Source organism: Prenolepis imparis, unplaced genomic scaffold (genome assembly GCF_030444845.1).
Source record: "Prenolepis imparis isolate NDT839.2.m4 unplaced genomic scaffold, iyPreImpa1.0 SCAF_10, whole genome shotgun sequence".
In the NCBI taxonomy this organism is placed as follows: Eukaryota; Metazoa; Arthropoda; class Insecta; order Hymenoptera; family Formicidae; genus Prenolepis; species Prenolepis imparis.
The window spans coordinates 15,971,293-15,988,846 of record NW_028141168.1 but is presented as its reverse complement, the minus strand read 5'-3'; the positions used below and the strand labels follow the sequence as shown (position 1 = coordinate 15,988,846).

General features: G+C 39.5%; 1 protein-coding gene across 6 annotated transcripts in view; it reads left to right on the top strand.

Moving 5' to 3' along the window:
- The window catches only part of Antp (homeotic protein antennapedia), a 244,257-nt gene that overhangs the window by 66,875 nt on the left and 159,828 nt on the right, over window positions 1–17,554 (top strand). For all 6 annotated transcript variants that reach the window (XR_014426233.1, XR_014426236.1, XR_014426232.1 and 3 more), the window contains one exon: window positions 13,062–13,467. The gene's annotated coding sequence lies outside the window, so the exon portion shown is untranslated. The remainder of the gene's footprint in view (window positions 1–13,061; window positions 13,468–17,554) is intronic.

Genomic DNA, 17,554 nt, shown 5'->3' with positions numbered 1-17,554 from the left:
AATGAATTTTTCCATTAAAACGAAAACGAGCCGAAGCCACGAAAGGAGATAAGGATCTCGAGGAGAGCGGAATTGTCGAAGATGAGGTGGCACAAAGACAATCACGTCGATAAACGCGTAACAGCTACATCGATGTAACGTCCGTAATAACCAGCAATTTGCGAGAGGAACTTTTAGTTAGGCAACTCGCGTAGCCGCGTCTTTACGAGACCAGGAGGAGAATGAAATTGCGGAAAGGGACGGATGAGAGGAGGGTGAAATTAGAGGGGGGTGGGGATGGGAAAGGGATGAGGAAGAACGGCGAAGGAATGGTGTGCCAGTCGCGCTCGACCGGTCGGAACGGGAATAATTATCGCGGGAGAGGAGGCCGTTTGCTCGCGTCTTCACGGAGATTTTGTAACGATATCGCTTACGTAAAACTGGGTGTTGGTAAAGAGAGAAAGAGAGAAGGGGATGGAGCACAGAGCGTCTCCTTTCGAAACAATAAAAGCAAGCGGTATGTACACGCACACTTGCGCTTTTTCGGACGTATTTTTTTTTTCCTCCTCGTTGCAAAATGAAGATGTAATTACCGTTTTCCGCAAATTAGCGAGCGATGATAGTTGCTAGGATAACGCCGCGAGATGAAATAATAGAGCGAAGAATTATATCGGTTTGTGAAAAACAAGCAAAAGGGGGATAACGGGGTCTTGTTCACTTGTAAACGCATATATATATATATTATATATGAGATGAGTGCGTGATAATAATAGCGGGTACCGAACGCATTAGAAAATGCGAGTATCGAGTGAGGAAAGGCTATTCTTAAAACGACTCAATATACCTGGGCGTGGATCGACCTAATGATTACTTACCTATACGTTTTGATCTCTGCACGTTGGTAACTCATTCCTTGAACAAGATATCTTTCTTTATTTTGAATTATTTTTTTTCTTCTTTTTTAAACTCGTTTTACACTTCTACGTAAACTGTTCCTTAGAAATATAAAAGTATTCGAGATTAAGAATCGAATTAACTACCTTATCGTTGTACAATTTTAGAATACCTAATACTGCTGTATTTCTTAGTAGATACGTATTTTTTGCGCGATTTCATCTAAAAAAAATGAAAGATTCATATCTCAATTTCTTATTAGTCTATATTATTATTTTTTGTTTTATTATCCTTAAGTCCATTTTGAATTAAAACTGCGGAATTTTGTACACATCATAATATTAACGTAACTGCCGATGATTGCGGCAAATAGCGTGATACAAGCGGCTTATTGTAGGGCTTATGATTACAGCAGCTCGCGGTAGTAATTTTATTAACGCTTGATTATATATCGATTGAATCAAGCTACCTCTAGCATTAATAAAACTGACTTGTCGACAGTTTTCATGTCTTAAGGGCATTATGTGTGCACTACCTGGTGGTTTGCATCTTTTACAATGTTTCACAATAACGTACGCTTCACTACATCGTGAGGATATCGTCTCAAAATTCCACACATGTATATTCCTTGTATAACCGTCTTCTTTATATTGTCAAAAGTCTTTTAAAAAGTAAAAGAAAGATGAGAATCATATATATATTCAAAATTTGCAATAAAAACCCTACAATTGAGAAAAAATGCATAATTTTTTATACGCTAATTTAAATATATAAATCTTCCTCCCCAATTACTCTCGATTACATAACATCATATATTCCACTCTCAAACCGCTGATATGAGGTTTTAAAAGTTGAGAAATTACGCGATGTCAATTTAAATAAACATCGTTTTAACACGTTCTACAGCTTGTCGTCAATCAATCCGTTGTGTATGGACAGGGATAATATTCCGGTGTAATTTGCGTAATCTCTCCGGAGAATAAATCCGGTCGAGCGCGAGCGCGAGCGCGAGTAACGACGATAAAGTGGCTGGCGATGTCGATGATTGGTCGTTTTTCGACGGGGACGGGAGTTGAGTTTTTGTCGCAATAAAACGCATCCACGTAATCAGAACTGAAGCGAATCTGATGGGTGTGCAATTATCGCAGTTATGGAATGCGCGTGTTTATCATTTGATCAAAGATGTAACGCCGGTGAAGAGAGGATTAAGAGAGGTTGCAACTGCAATTTCGAAAATATATCCTCTCGTGTTACACCTTCAATAAATTATGTAATACATCTTTAAAATACAGGAAAAAACTTGTTTCATCTTTGTTATATTATTATAAATAAAATTAATAGTAAAATAAATAAGTAAATAGTAAAAATACTAATAATAAAGTACAAATATAATAATAAAATGAATATGTGATCGGATTGAGATTAAGAAGATGACATTTGTAATCTGAAGCAATCATTTCCTAATTTTTTTTATAAAAAAATACTATTGCGTTCTAAAAAATATTATTGGCAGCATAACTCTCTTCCACTGCGCGTTCGAAGAAATTGCAGTGACTAACATAATTAAGCAATCCCTAATTAATCGCGCTTATCGCGGAACATGTATTAGTTTTTGACTCCAATTAACCCAAACGGCCGCGTGAAAGAAGTTTGCGTTTGTTAATTACCGGCGCGGCCGATCGATGTGTTCAAATTCGTCGTTTATCTGGACGAAAACCGAAGACGAAATTTATCGGCGACGCTCTCGCACCGCGGCCAATCTGGTTGGCAACATGGCGTGTTGGCAAAATAGAGGGAAGGCGCGGTGGGGGAGGGAGGGAGAGAGGGAGGGGAGGGATGAAGGAAGGGGGTAGAACGAAAAAAGAGTCTCATCGCAAGGGCTGGCCCCGCGGGGACTAATTTTTATTTTCCCTCTTTTCCAGTAAGTGCTCCGCGTCCACCTATTTCTCATAAATTTGAATTAATTTACATGCATTTGAATTTAATGCACCGCCATGCTTTATCAAAGCAATTAAGCTTTTAAGCGCGCATTTGCATTAATCCAATGTTTACAATTACGGCACGAACCTCTTTTTCGAGCATGGCCCGGGTTATTCCCCTCGTCTCTCTCTCTCTCTCCCGGACGTTGGTTACAGTCGAGAGACACTGTAAGATATACAGATTGGTTCTATCTTACGTGTAATATTTTATACAGATAATGAATTTATCATTAATTAGCGATCTCGAGAGGAATAATGCATCATGCATTAAGTCATTGAACGTACTAAACGGCTCATGTATGCACGACGCGATAAAAGCTACATAATTAATTATCCATTCTTTGCACGGACCTGTTTATCATATATGTATCTGCCTTTTCTTGCAAATAAATATTTCTAATTTACAACGCGTAATGGCGCTATATACTTATATCTCATATATGAAAGTTGCGGAAAGGTAATTGGCTAATACATCATTACAACGAATTAAAGCTCATCTTCGTCATATAATGTAATATTATTGCGCGCGCGCGCTATCTTTTTCGTAATTTGTATTCGCGTGAAGTCTCTCTTCGCTATCGGTTTTCAAGAGCCGCGAGAGTTCGCCGTGGATTCAAAGGCCGTCAGTGCAATATAGTCGCGGTATGATTTACGCTAATTAAGATTCTAGTAGCGAACATTATTGCCTATTTGTAAGTTGTAGGATTATATGGAAAACATTTTTCGCAAAATTCAAGATAATGAAATGTGGTAACATAGTAGTAGCGTTGCACGATATTTTTTGACACATTAATCGATGGAATTCTATGGAAAAGAAATTTTATAATGCTTGGAAAAAGAATTATTCAAATTTATTTTCCGATTTAAGTTCTTTCTTTCTGTCTGTTTGATTGATCTAACTATTCTCTGCTCTCTCTCTTGCTTCTTCCCTTCTCTTCCTCTAACTTCTACTCTCTCCCAAAAAGAGGGTATATTGTCTCGCGGATACCGACGTAGGTATGAGTTTAGTATCTATAGATATAATATAGGGAGTGAAGCGAAGTCCTATTCAAAGCGGATGATTCAGTGGCCGCTGCTGCGCCTGGATAAGATCTCGTAGTGTGCCGCCTCGTTCATCTTAACCGCGAGAGAGACCGGCCAACCTGCAACCGGCCAAACCATTCGCCAACCTTTTCCGTTTTTTCGCCCTTTTGCGCAGAAATTGCGGAATCGCGGAATCTAGATAATCCGATAGAGCGGATCCGGATCAGCGATTCGGTCGGAGAGTTTGGAGGATACGAATTTCGGACGGAAGAACGAAGAAGAATCTCATTACGTGTTCAATAACCCAGTCCGTGTCGAACGTTCAACTTTTTCACGCGACACACCCACGTTGAGGATATGATAGTCGAGGGTCGTCCATGTCCGGACTTTTTAATATGCCAAAAAGCTTGCCGTGTCGCGGGAACATTTTTGGCAGCACTCGCTCTCGCGTATCGCGGATATGGAGTATTCCGCGAACTAGTTCGACCCTCCCTCCCACCTCCCCAACTTTCTTGATTTACGCGAGTTCATTATTATTTTCGCGCTACGGAACAATCGCGCCTCTTGCCTCTTCCGCACTTCCGTTCTGTAACCCTCATCCTCTTTTCCCTTCCGCCGGTCTCGCGCTCTAGAGCTGAAAAGTACGACTGGAATACGTTTGAATAATGGAGCAAATTTTTTTCTTCTTTATAACTCTGCATTTCATACTGAATATTTAAAGACTCAAGTATGCAGTTGTGATAGAAGGAATAAGTATCGCAACATTCTCTCTCTCTCTCTCTCTCTCTCTCTCTCTCTCTCTCTCTCTCTCTCTCTCTCTCTCTCTTTCTCTGTTTAAGATTATAAAAAATCGAATTATAATAGTTATATCTCACATTTTTTAAGTCATCATGACTCTGCATTTTATATTGAATAATTAAAGACTCAAGTATGACAGAAGTACCATATATAATAAAAACATTTAAAAAAATTATAATAGTTGCACATCTCGCACTCTCCTGAAGTCACGAACTCGTTCAAAAATATGCGCAAAATTACTTGTCTTTTTACCGCCCTTTAAACGGGAGTAATATTTGGGCTCCGTCATTATCGCGCGCGCCGCGTCTTAAATTTTTTGCGTCGCGTCAAGTATAATCTACTCTCCCTCCCTGTAAAAAAAAAATTTCAAACTCGCTTCGTAAGCAATTATTAGTAATTTCGCACATTGCGATGCCTATCTAACAGATAGTTTCCGAAAATCCAAATTCAAAGTGCAGTTCAACCAAGGCCCCCTTGGTAATCATAGTTTCTTGCCCGGTTTAAACCGTGCGATGGCGTCTTATTCGTCGAAACCGGCTCTCCCCACCCCCTTTTTCCCCCCCGGGTCGCTCTTGTACGTACTGGACGAAGGCCCCCCCGGGGCTTCGTCGAATCACAAGTACGAAGGACCTGCCCTCTATGTCTTGCTCCTCTCTCTCTGAGAGGAGCCACCGTGCCGCAAAAAGAACGTGAAAGATGCCGGCAGATCCGTGGACCTGCGTGCTGCAAATTATCAAATCATCTCTAGTCCGATTAATGCGTATATAAGTTAAGTCATTACTTTGTGAGACACGCGTAGCCACGAGGGAATACGTGTGGGAGATTTATACATCGTTCCCCGCCGTTCTTCTGGGAGGATCTATAATTAGAACAGAGAGGGAGAGAATATTTCGAACCTCCCCGTGTAAAACTACATCTCTAACGTTGAAGACATTCTTCACACTTAACGAGCAAAATATTTGCTGGAGCGACTTGTTCTTATTTCGCGAATTAATAATTATCATTGTCTTAATTATTATTATAACGCGTACGATAATTCGTATGAAAAGATATGTGCGTGTAATAAAGTTACATGGCGCAAAAATTCGCGAAATTTTGCGCCTCAAAATACGCGCAGCTCTTTGTGGGAGAGAATGCATCCTCACGCACTCTGATCTCCTCGTGCCCGTAGAGTTGGAAATAAGGCGGCAATAAAGCATATGTAAAATATATTCTTGAATTCCTTTTAGGACGCAGATATATGGATGGTTCGGTGGGTCGGTTGCCCGCTGGTAACCATGTTTCCCTACCCCCCCACAACCCCCCCGCGTTCCTCTTACAACGGCAGATACGCACACGCACGTCGACTTTGTGTGCGTGTTACCGGGCGTGTGAGTTTATAGATGCATGGCGATGTAAGTAAGACAGACGATCCGTTTCATTAGAGGGTGTCGCAACGTTACCCACCTGTATCGGACCTTCTCGCATTCGAGATGTCCTTTTTTTAGATTCTCGCTTCCTTCGACGATTATTTTCGCTTAGGATACCTTACTTTGTGCCAAGTATTCTGTCTCGATGTTAAATATAGGAAGAAATATCATTTATACACGGTGATTTAGAACGAATGTAGCCAACTTTGACAGATTGTTTGGGGAGGTCATAAAATAGAATCTATGTTCACATTGACATTTTTTACTCAGAATGATCTCCCAATCAATCTGTCAAAGTTGGTTACACTCGTTTCTGAATCATCCTATATATAAAATAGACAAAAAGCGTAATTTTTTTATGCGTAAAATAACATAGTTAATCTTGATAAATATTAGTCAAAAAAGAAGACGGTACGCAATAATAGAAGAGAGATATCCGAGATCTCTCACATTACTATAGTGTCTTTCTTCACACGAGATTTTCGCACGTGGAAACAACAATGACGATTCAGGAAGAACGTGAAAATTCATCCGATAACGATGAGCAGCAATAAGAAAGGGAAAGTTTGTCGTTTTCTACTCGGCCGGAGAGAAAACGAGGGGGTTGGGAGAGAGAAGGACGGAAAAAGATGTACGGAGCCGCGAGGTGTCGCCTTACAACCGGCTCTCGGTTCGCTTACCTATGCCGAGAGCCTTCTTTGCATGCCATCTCCACCACCATCTTACGTCGGCTTGCTCCTTTTGTGCTTCGGTCCCATGGAACGTCCTCCCTCTTCCCTTTCGCTCGAGATGCACCGTTGCGTTCGGTCTTTGCATAATTATTACGATTACCGCGAGTAGCAGCTGGCTCGTTGGTGAAGAAGCCACCTCTTCTCTCCCTCTCCCTCACCCTCTTTCTTTCTCTCTCTTACCTCTCTTGTTTTCGATTCGCCTCCATTCTTCGTCTCGTTTTCGTTGCCCGAACGTCAGGAAGCGAGAGATGAAAAAGAGAAAGAAGGCTGGCGTTTACGAGCTCGCGTGTATGCGTTAATTAAATTTCTTGCGTGATAGTGCACGCGAAATTATCCTGAGTATCTCGCTCCGCGGGTTCTCTACTTTTTGCTCGCGATTAATTGCATGCTTCGATGGATTGTCAGCCAATCGGCATCGTTCCTCCATGTCATCGAATGCGGCGGTGGATGAATTACAACGAATCACGTAACTCAGAAGCACCGTGTTAATGATACTCTGTCTACGAATCAAGTTCCTTCATCAAAACGCACCCGCGGCGACGAGTTCCATCTTGATCGACGAGTATGCGAATGACACTATAGTTTTTCGATCGATCTTTACTTTCTATTTTATGACACAGATTACGATCGGCAAATACTATCAAAATACTATCAACTTAAAAATCACGGCCACGTTATTCAGGATACGTTCATAGATTGCGAACACACGATTGATTGAACATACGCGATATGAATGACTGATTCGAATGTTTTGTTTGAGAGAGGGGAGAACGAGAGAATATAATATTTCACATTTAGTGATTATTTTTTTTCATCGGCGAAAATGAACACAATATAACAGTGAAAAAGCCGATGAGGTTTGGACAGATATTTCGTACGATAAGATATTCAGAAAATCTCGATCGTCTCTTTCGTTCATCCTCGCTCAGCAGGATGCTTCACTTGGGAGCGAAATCGACACCTTGCCCGCGGCGTGGCTTACGCTCTTATTCAAAAGTGCTTGCACGTAAAGCCGATATTTTATTCTCGAACAAACTAAAGCTTCGTAAAGATCTTCTTATGACATATCTCTGGTTGCTGACGACGTGTTCTCGTCCACGTCGCGAAATTTTTCTAAACGTATTCTACCGGACTTGCAAGTGCATGTAATGATAGGTTCATTAAATTGATCTCTATTTATGTTAAATATCAGAAAAATTATACGATGTTGATTTAAAGGTCTTCTCTTTTAACTATCTCATTAAGCTAATTACTGTCTTTAATCTTTTTTATACATGATCCCAGGAATCTGCACACGACGGTTGATGCGACTATTACCGGACACCCTGTATATATCTAGTACATGTCCGAGTTTTTATTATATATGTATATATAATTAAATTTTTTGCACTCCGGAATCAATCAGGAAAGAATTATACCATTTCGCAACGTACGATTCGATAACTAGCATAATCAATAAATTTTCCCGATCTTAGAAATGTATTTCGAAATATAAACTTTTATGTTCGTAAAATGTGTATGATATAGTTTTTTTTTATAAATGACATATATGTATAGTCGATGATTTATAAATCTCGCATAGTTACATGTTTTCCTATCTCTTAAACAAACCCGGCTTCTCAAGACTGCCGTGTCCGATCTTCGACATTCTAATTTGGACTGTTCGTTATTTTAGCGTCAGAAAACGTCAGGTTTATTAGGCATATTTATGAGACGCGGCCAAATTCCATAAGCGTTCCATCTGACCGCTAAGTCTCACTAGTAGCTGGTAGTATCAGAAGAGATATACGTCTTCGCTGTTCCTCATTTGCGAGCGTCAACCCTTAGTTTATTTATGCCGGCAAGTTTTTAGCATGTATTTATGATCGTTGAGGTTTCCGTCGTCACACCCCGAGAGGTCGCGTTGCCTCTCCCCTAAAAGAGACGACGTCGGCGGTGTAACGCGCCGCGCACTCTTCGTTAGTCTCCGTTGTATATAACTTATTAATTACGGTTGACTAATGCGCTCCAGCTGTGCCACGTAGCAACATCTTACCTTCTCCCCTCGTCCGCCAACCGTCCTCCAACTTTCTCCCGGTGCTTTCTCGGCAGCCCTTAGAGAGGAAAGAGAGTAAGAAGAGAGAAGGGGGGTAGGAGGAGACGTCCTGGCAGAAACGAGACGAAGATTCTGGTAGAGCGTGAAAGAGGAAGGGAAACGCGGCAAGGGGGTAACGGGGGGTCTAGGTGGTATGGAAGAAGGCGAGGGAGAGAGAAGAGAGTAGAGCGCGAGGGACGCTAGGCAGTAACTCACGCCCCCGAGAGGATTACCTACCTTGGCAAGGCTGGAGGAGGGTATATCCCACGTTGAGCTACGATCTTGCTGCGTAGCTACGCGTTCCTCATACCAAGTGTCCTCGGTACTCCCGTGCCGCGTGCAAACAGGGTTCTTCGAGAGCGTGAGCGCGTTCCGGATGGCACCGGAAGGCCGAAACTGGTGATACGTGAACGGACTATAGCACTCTTCAAACGGAATATTGTTACAACACGCGCTTAAAAGGGGCACGAAATAATGTCGAATGATCATTCGTTCGTTTAATGTTTAATTTTTCTTGGCTATTATTTATGAAACTTTAATTTTTGTCATATTTACGAAACCGGTTTATTCTGTCTCCCCGTGGAAAAAGAACATTGATTAAAAAATTTTTTCTTTATATAAAATTTAAATAAAAGAATAAAACTTATGTGTATTATATAACAAAGTAAGCGCGTAAGAATAAAAAAAACTTTGTGTAAAAAAATTAAAACTTGCATCGATTAATGCAATTAAAATTTTAGAATTTTGTTTTGAAAAAATGCAATTGTGTGTACATGATAATACGGGAATATAAAACGTAATTATTTAATTTATTTGCTTTATGAGATTTTTCTATTTTCGATTATTGAATGATTTAACCCGACTATGTGAAATACAACGTATAGGTCACAGCAGTTACTAAACATTATTTAATTTAAAAGCAAGAAATATACGAGGTCCCGCTCTGGTTGATGTATTGCCAGTCTTACGTACAAAAACTGCCCAACGTTGCGGAAACTCGAAGGGGCAAAGCCTATAGGAAATATCTCAGGAGGAAGTCTGGGAAGTCCTTCATGGACCCAATTCACTTACTTTGATTTGATTGGTCTCGCGTATGATTCGACTTCGTATACTATATATACACGCACGTAGCAAAGGGATGCAGGAACGGAGTGAGGGTTGCTTTGGTTGGCATCGTGTTTTGCAAAGTTATACCGGCAAATCCCCAACAGCAATCAACGTATTGGCTGTTCTTGTTAGAGTTGCCAACCAGTTAAGTTGGGCTCCCTACCTCAGTTTATGGTCGAATACGTCGAATACGTCGAAACTCGGCAAATCTCTTTCAACCGACGGTTTCCCCTTCGCATTTTGAAGCTGTTCTCAACGAGCCGAAAAAAAGCATTTGATTGCTTCGTGAAATTTCCTTCCATTGAGCTCTCCCGTTTTACATCTTTCCGATATATTGTTTTTTTTTCAGGATTGTTTCTTTTTCGAAGTACGTAATAAAAGTGCATTAATCGGAACAATTCGAATTGTAATTTATAGACTGTGATAAATGTTTACAAATTCAGCATTTTTTTAAATGCAAATTTGCGAGTTTGCAAAATAAATTTATCTTACATATTTTGTGCTACACATAATCCTTTCAAACTTTTTTTGTTATAACTCAGACTTTTGAAAGAACAATTCGTCGGACGAAGGTTTGGGCGGAGTGGAAATTTTTCCGGATATACGGGCAAGCATTTTTCAAGAAAGGCGTGAATAACGACCGAAATATTTTTCGCTCTTCTAAACGTGCTCTACGGTTTTCCCGCTTTGCTGTTCAGCCAACCAATTCCTCTTGGCATGCCTTACCGATCTTCTTCTTTGTTCCTCCAAATGAAAGCATTTTAAAGGGTCTTAGCATAAAATTTATCCACCCCTTCGATTAAGCAACCATGCGCACCTCTTTTTACTTTACGGGGAGCGCGGTAATCTTGATATTTCATCCCCTAATTTCGTTTGGTTCGCGATATCTCTTGGATAAGACGTCATGCGGGGCGAGAGAGAGAGTAGTTCAGTAGTTCATGAATTTGAAACAAATCTGAGAATAATTAAAAAAGAAAGATGAAAAGAGAGGTTATTTTATAAATTATTTTTAAAAACTTGCAAAAATATTTCTAAGCAATAATGATGTAAAAAAAACATCGTAAATGTAAACATTTTATCATTTATTGTCGACAGTTTCATGAAAAATATCAAAAATAAAATATCTTATTTTTTTATCCTCTTTTATACTTTATACTTTATTATTTTATCATAAGTTTATTCTTTTTCTAATTAAAGTATCATAAAGTTCATATCATAATTGTAATATCATAATTTCTATTTTACTGATCTATATGAAAGCGACTTGGGACAGACCCTACTTTCATTTATAAGTTTGATGGACAGAGAAAGAGAGACAGAGAGAGAGAGAGAATTTATTGCTCTTATCCTTACCGCGCTCGCATTTCGAAAAAGTGCGTGTCAATAGAACTTGGAGAATAATTCTGTGGGAGCTGTGAGATGATAAAGGAAGGTATGATCGGAGATTCCGAGATGGAAGAGAACCAGACTCGACGGGCGCGATCCGTGTGACAAATAACCGTTAAAAATACCGCCGCGTTGTAATTTCACGCCCCCTCTGTACGGTGCGAGTACGGGGCAACATGACAACCCGGTATGAGAATCGTAGGGGTGATCACAGGGGGTGGCAAAGAGAACGGGATGAGGCGCCCGGAGGGATAGCGGTTCGGACGGCAGGGCACTTGATTACGTCGCGATAATAAACATCACGCTCCGATATAAACCTTGTTTCGGTGTACCGGTATGATACGGATACAATGGTCGTCTGGAATTGCCGCAGCGTATGCGTGAATCACGCACCGCGTGTGATTTTATGCACTTTGTTGATAACGGATCGGTACAGATGCTATTATAAATTTGAAGCGTTTATTGGACGACGAGATTCGTATCGGGACGTTGAAACATATTCTTGCATATTGAACAATTATATCGTAGATTTCTTTTTTTTTTTTGCTTATAAATTTTCAAGTTTACGATATAATAAATGTGAATAGAGAAATATTAATATATTAAATAGAGAAATTGATTAATTTGTGTGCACTTGAGCCTTTCAGAACGCGTTATTTCACCATCGATAGTTTTATTAAAGAAATTAAATATTAACAAATAAATTTCCAATATTCTTGGTGGTCGGTAAATTTCGAGAAGATCGATTCTAGTCGAACACGGAAGGATAAGCCGATAGAGAGCGGAAATCGTAATATTATAGATATTTATGTACTCGGGCACGCACCGTATGCGAGCGAAAACAGAGTAAAAGGAGGATTCTGCTTACGGCCGAGAAGAGAGAGGTCGGGTTTAGGTTGGATATCGGTGGCACAGAGGTGAAACGGGAGGGTTTTTACGAGGCAGTAATGGCCGATAAGGTGAGCTTGCGCCCCCACTGTCGGGGCTTACTCCGCTACTGTACCCAAGTGACTGCTCAACAGTACCTATTCCCGCCGCCGTATACTCTCTTACTTTCTCCCGTTTTGTTCGGGAGAACGACTCATGCCGCGCTTTATTTTAAGCCGTTTACACATTTCCTTTATCGGCACGGTTCTCTCGTTTTATATATCGTCGCGTATCGTCTGATATTCGCCATTGGATAATCAGAAATTCATTAGAATACTCTTTTAATAAGTATTAAGCGGCAGCTCATAAAGATAACTCGCTTTAGAACAAGATAAGCAGCAGGGATGGAATGACGAGCCGACGTAATCTGCATGCTCAATTGGCATCACGTACAAAGTGATATCCGCCAATATACCTATTTATTTTCGATGTTATCTGTAAATGAAAATTTATCGCGTTCGTAAAATTAACTTTTTCTCCCAATTTTTGGTGACATTTTCGTGGAGATACGATTCGCCTAGTCATTCGCAAAATAAAAATTTCCTTCAGTATTACCTACTCTGTACCCCCAAAGACTTTCGCCTGTGTCGCGATTCGATACATATATCAGAACTATTGGCAGATATTCGATTAACATATTTTTGACAATTATTTTCGACTGGTTTTTTTAAAAATATTTTTACGGGATAAATATAATATCAGAAAAGAGAATAAAGAGGGCCCGTCTCAACCTCTTTCGTCTCGTTGTTTGCAGGGGCGAACGGAATGCGCAGGCGCGGTCGACAAACCTACACGCGCTATCAGACTCTGGAGCTCGAAAAGGAATTCCACACGAACCACTATCTTACCAGGCGGAGGCGGATCGAGATGGCACACGCGCTCTGCTTGACGGAACGGCAAATCAAGATCTGGTTCCAGAATCGGCGAATGAAGTTGAAGAAGGAGATTCAGGCGATCAAGGAACTAAACGAGCAGGAGAAGCAAGCGCAGGCACAAAAAGCAGCGGCAGCGGCAGCGGTTGTGCATCAGCAGCAAGGAGCCGGCGGGGGACCCGAGGGGGGCAACTAGGGGTACGCCCTGCATCGGAGCCCCCCTGACCACCCTACCGCCAATCCACACCACCCTCTACTAGCACCGCAATGTACACAGCTGTATTAAAGGTGAGTGACTTTGATGATTTCTCATTTCGATGTGAGATAACGATTAATCCCGCCCCCCTCCTTCTTGATTAATTAATCAAGAATTATTCAAACACACCGTAATTTTCTAAGTTTAATACATACATGTGTATAGAAGATATTACTGAAATACTTGGCAAACTTTTTAGTTTGGATATTATATATATGTATTTTCTGTTTTAAAAAATTTAAAGTCAATTTCTCTATAATATCTATAGTATCAAAAATTTGATTAGAATCGCTAACTCTTTTGAAAACATTTTTAATTTAGCATTAAATATTTTAATAATTAAGCTACGAAATAAAAAATTTATATATTAAAATTAATTTAAAATTAAATATAAAATAATTATTTTTATTCCTAAAATTCAATTCATTAAAATAATTTTTTTTTGATCGCTTGTTATAAACTTTGTAACGTTTTAACATTTTCCACAAAGTAAATTTTAAATCGATTGAAAAAGGACGTTATTTATAAAGCTCTAATATTTCAGTCACTATCTCTATATATAATATATATTTTTGTTTACGTTATATGGGAATTAATAAAACGGACGTATGCGCTTGGTGCAACAGTTAGGATTATGTGCTATGCACTAAAAAAAAAAGATACTCATATAAACGTTGAAAGCGGCGGTAAAAATGAGATTCGAGCTTTTAGCAGCAGTGGCCTTAAAATTAAGTTTAGTTGGCGGACTTAATGAGGATAAACCGCGTACAAGCGTGACTTCATAATTTTCTAAGTTATGCTATTTGCGTGTATTTAACTTGCGTTGAACGTGCAGTTCGAGGGAGCGATAAACACAGACTTGAAATAATACGTCTATATCGTTTACTTTGTTTTTAATCTGTCAATAATAAATACAAAAATATCATTTTTTTCGTGTTACGTCGCTTCATTGATTTAAACATGAATGTAATCTTCATACTAGACAAAAATTACAACATTTTATACCGCGATCACTAGCCGCAGGATAAAAAAAAACTGTTAACTGTAAAATAAATAAAGTCGAAAAAAAAAGAAATCTTAAAAGCGATAAATTGTTTGAAACAGGTGAATAACACAAAAAAAAAGGAAAAGAGAAAGTCCAGTCAGGTAAAAAAAAGACAATAGTACCAATCCCGTTAGCATGATTTATCCTTAAAAAATCCGCAGTATAATCTGTATTTTAATCGGGTCAACCATTCATTCTTAAAAAAATAAACTACCATTCGATTTGCTCGGTCGAGACACTATAGATTGTAAGAAAGGTTCCCGCCTTTTTCACACTCACGAGAATCTATCGCCTCTCGAGCATTTAGGACTTTATGTTTTTCAGTTAAAAAATAGACCTTAAAATTAGTCTCATTAATCTAACTTAAAAATATATTGTACGCAAGTCTAATGGCTATTTATGTGTATCTTTCCATAAAAATCTTTCCATATGTGTATTTTTTCATAGAAGAATATTTTTTATTGCACTACAATTTTTTTATATTTCTTTTTTTTATTAAAAAATATTTATATAGTAAAAGACTATATTTATTAATCTTTTTAATCTTTAAATATAAAATATGTAGATAGTATATTAGATATATGTTCTCTACAAAACAAAACAAAAATAAACATTACAGAGCAAAATGGCATACTAGTTTATCATATATATTCTCAAAAGACTTGAAATGTCTGCAGCAGAAAGGAAATACGCCGGTCTAAAAGTTCGATCGAAACTTCTTATTCCCGAAACCTATTGGCGCTTAATATTCTTTTTTTGGTATCTGGGCGACGAAAAAGTTCGGGCATAAATTTTGCCCCGACTGCACGTAATATTACGGGGCACACAGCGAGAAGCGATTCTCCGATTAACTCCGAGGATTGGGTCGTAATTGTACGCCACTTGAATCGCGATTAAATAACGCTCCCCTTTCCCCCTCAGAGATATTTATTTAATCACGCTTATTTAATCAACTATATCAGGAGATGTATCCTCGAAATAGAATCTTTATCGATTTCTCCGGCAATTAGTAACGCGACTTAAGTGATTCGTGTGACGAAATACTAAATTCGAAAAAAAAATCTCAATTATCATGATTGAGTTCTATAGCTACTTTATTTTTTGTGCTTTGCGCTCTCATCGTACTTCCTTTTTTGTTTATTCCTCATATTTGTCTTCGGTCTAACTTTAATAAACATGAAGCAGATGCAAATACAGAAGACATTAAATAAAGTTTTACCGCAAGAAGTTGATAAAACTGAATAGTAGTTTCACGTGTTATCGGAAAAAATATAAAACATAGATCAGCGCTTTCACGAGCTGATATATGAGATATTTTTTGACGGTGAACATGAAAAAGCAATTTAGAAAAACTTCAATGGGCGATGTAAAAATGGACGCGGCGACGTCGGATGATTAATTCACATGTTCTCTCAAGTTAGAATCGTCTGTGAATATTCTTCTAATAAAAAAAAACTTATTTCAAAGTTGCTTTGCTTTCGCTCGAGACTTCTTCTGGGCTTCTTCAGATTATCAGGTCTCCTCTTTCTCAGATTCATTGCAATCGTGCACTCGTTCGCAGTATAAAATAATTAATGATTATGATTAATAACAATTGCACGCGAGTCGTTTACGGCATGTGGAGCCTATTTCTCAGATTATCGTATTAATTTTTAGCTTTTTAGTTCCCCTTTTCACTTTGTGTACATATATAATATAGCATGTACCAATGGACGCTTTTTTTTATTATAGTAAAAAAATATATAGGAGAGCACTGATAACGCACAGCAAACAATAGGGCAATGCCATCTATCGGTTTCAAAGGTTTTGGATTAGTTATGGCTGCTTTATTCCCCCGCTCGTGGGCGTGGCTGAGGCGTGGACATCTATTTTTTGGCATCATCCCGGTCATTCATCCTAGAGATTTATCGTCATTTCGTGACACAAAATTATTAAACTATACACCTACTACTACGTTAATTGTCAAGCAAATAATACACATACATAGAGCACGCGAGATACGCGAAATAATACCTGAAATTTGAATCATCATGTAATACTCCGCGCGCAGTACTTATTTCCCTATCATTTAACCACTGTCACCGTAGGTGGCAGCACAAATCAGAGTTAGTTGGTCGGCAACATAGATACCAGATTTGCAGACAAAGTGGAGGGGATAGACTGGCAATGGCCGCGTTCAGCAGAAAAAGCAGCTTTGCATCAACTGTTGTAAAATTCGTGAATCTGATTGGTGTATTCTCTTCATCTTAGCTGAATCTAAGAGAATATACCAATCAGATTCACGAATTTTACAACAGTTGCAAAGCTGCTTTTTCTGCTGAACGTGGCCAATGCACTGTGCGCTGGCAGCATACCCCCTCCACTAGCTGTATGCTTGCGTATGCATCAAATCTGGCTCTATGGTCGGCAACGCATTGCACCTACTTTACCGACTTCTCCATCGGTACATAACTCAATTTAGGGAAGGCTGCCTCTACCCACCAAGCAGGATATATTGAACGGTAGTTCGATGATCGCCCGTAATGCGCTTTATGGTTTGTTTTTATCGACGTGGTTATATAGTAACTCACGACCTTCCTGTTTCTCTCTTGACGGTGGTAGTGAACCGAATCGTCGATGTGTATGTGCATGTGTATGTGCATGTGTATGTGCATGTGTATGTACATGTGCGCGCACATGCATTCGTGTTGGTCGTATAAACCCGCGCCGCTGAGTCGGCAGGGCTATTCACATTTTCCCCGCGAATGCATTCCCCGGAGCTATCGGTCAATAATCCAATAAACCCCGCGCGACTCACAGCCCCATGAAGAGGAAATAAAGTACTGGCGGCGCTGCGTGATTTTATTGCGTAGTAAAGCGCGATTTCGACAGATCGATGCGCGATCACCACCATCGCTTCTTCCTCTCTCTCTCGCGCGCGCGCTCGTTCACTTAGTCGCTCGCCAAACTGGTAGGTCAGGGATCTTTATTGGCTGTAAAGGAAGACGTTTTACGATCCATAAAAGCGTTTATAGCGCCCAAGTAGTCTTACCTCGGTTCTTACATCCCAGTTATATCCATTACCCCTTCCGCGG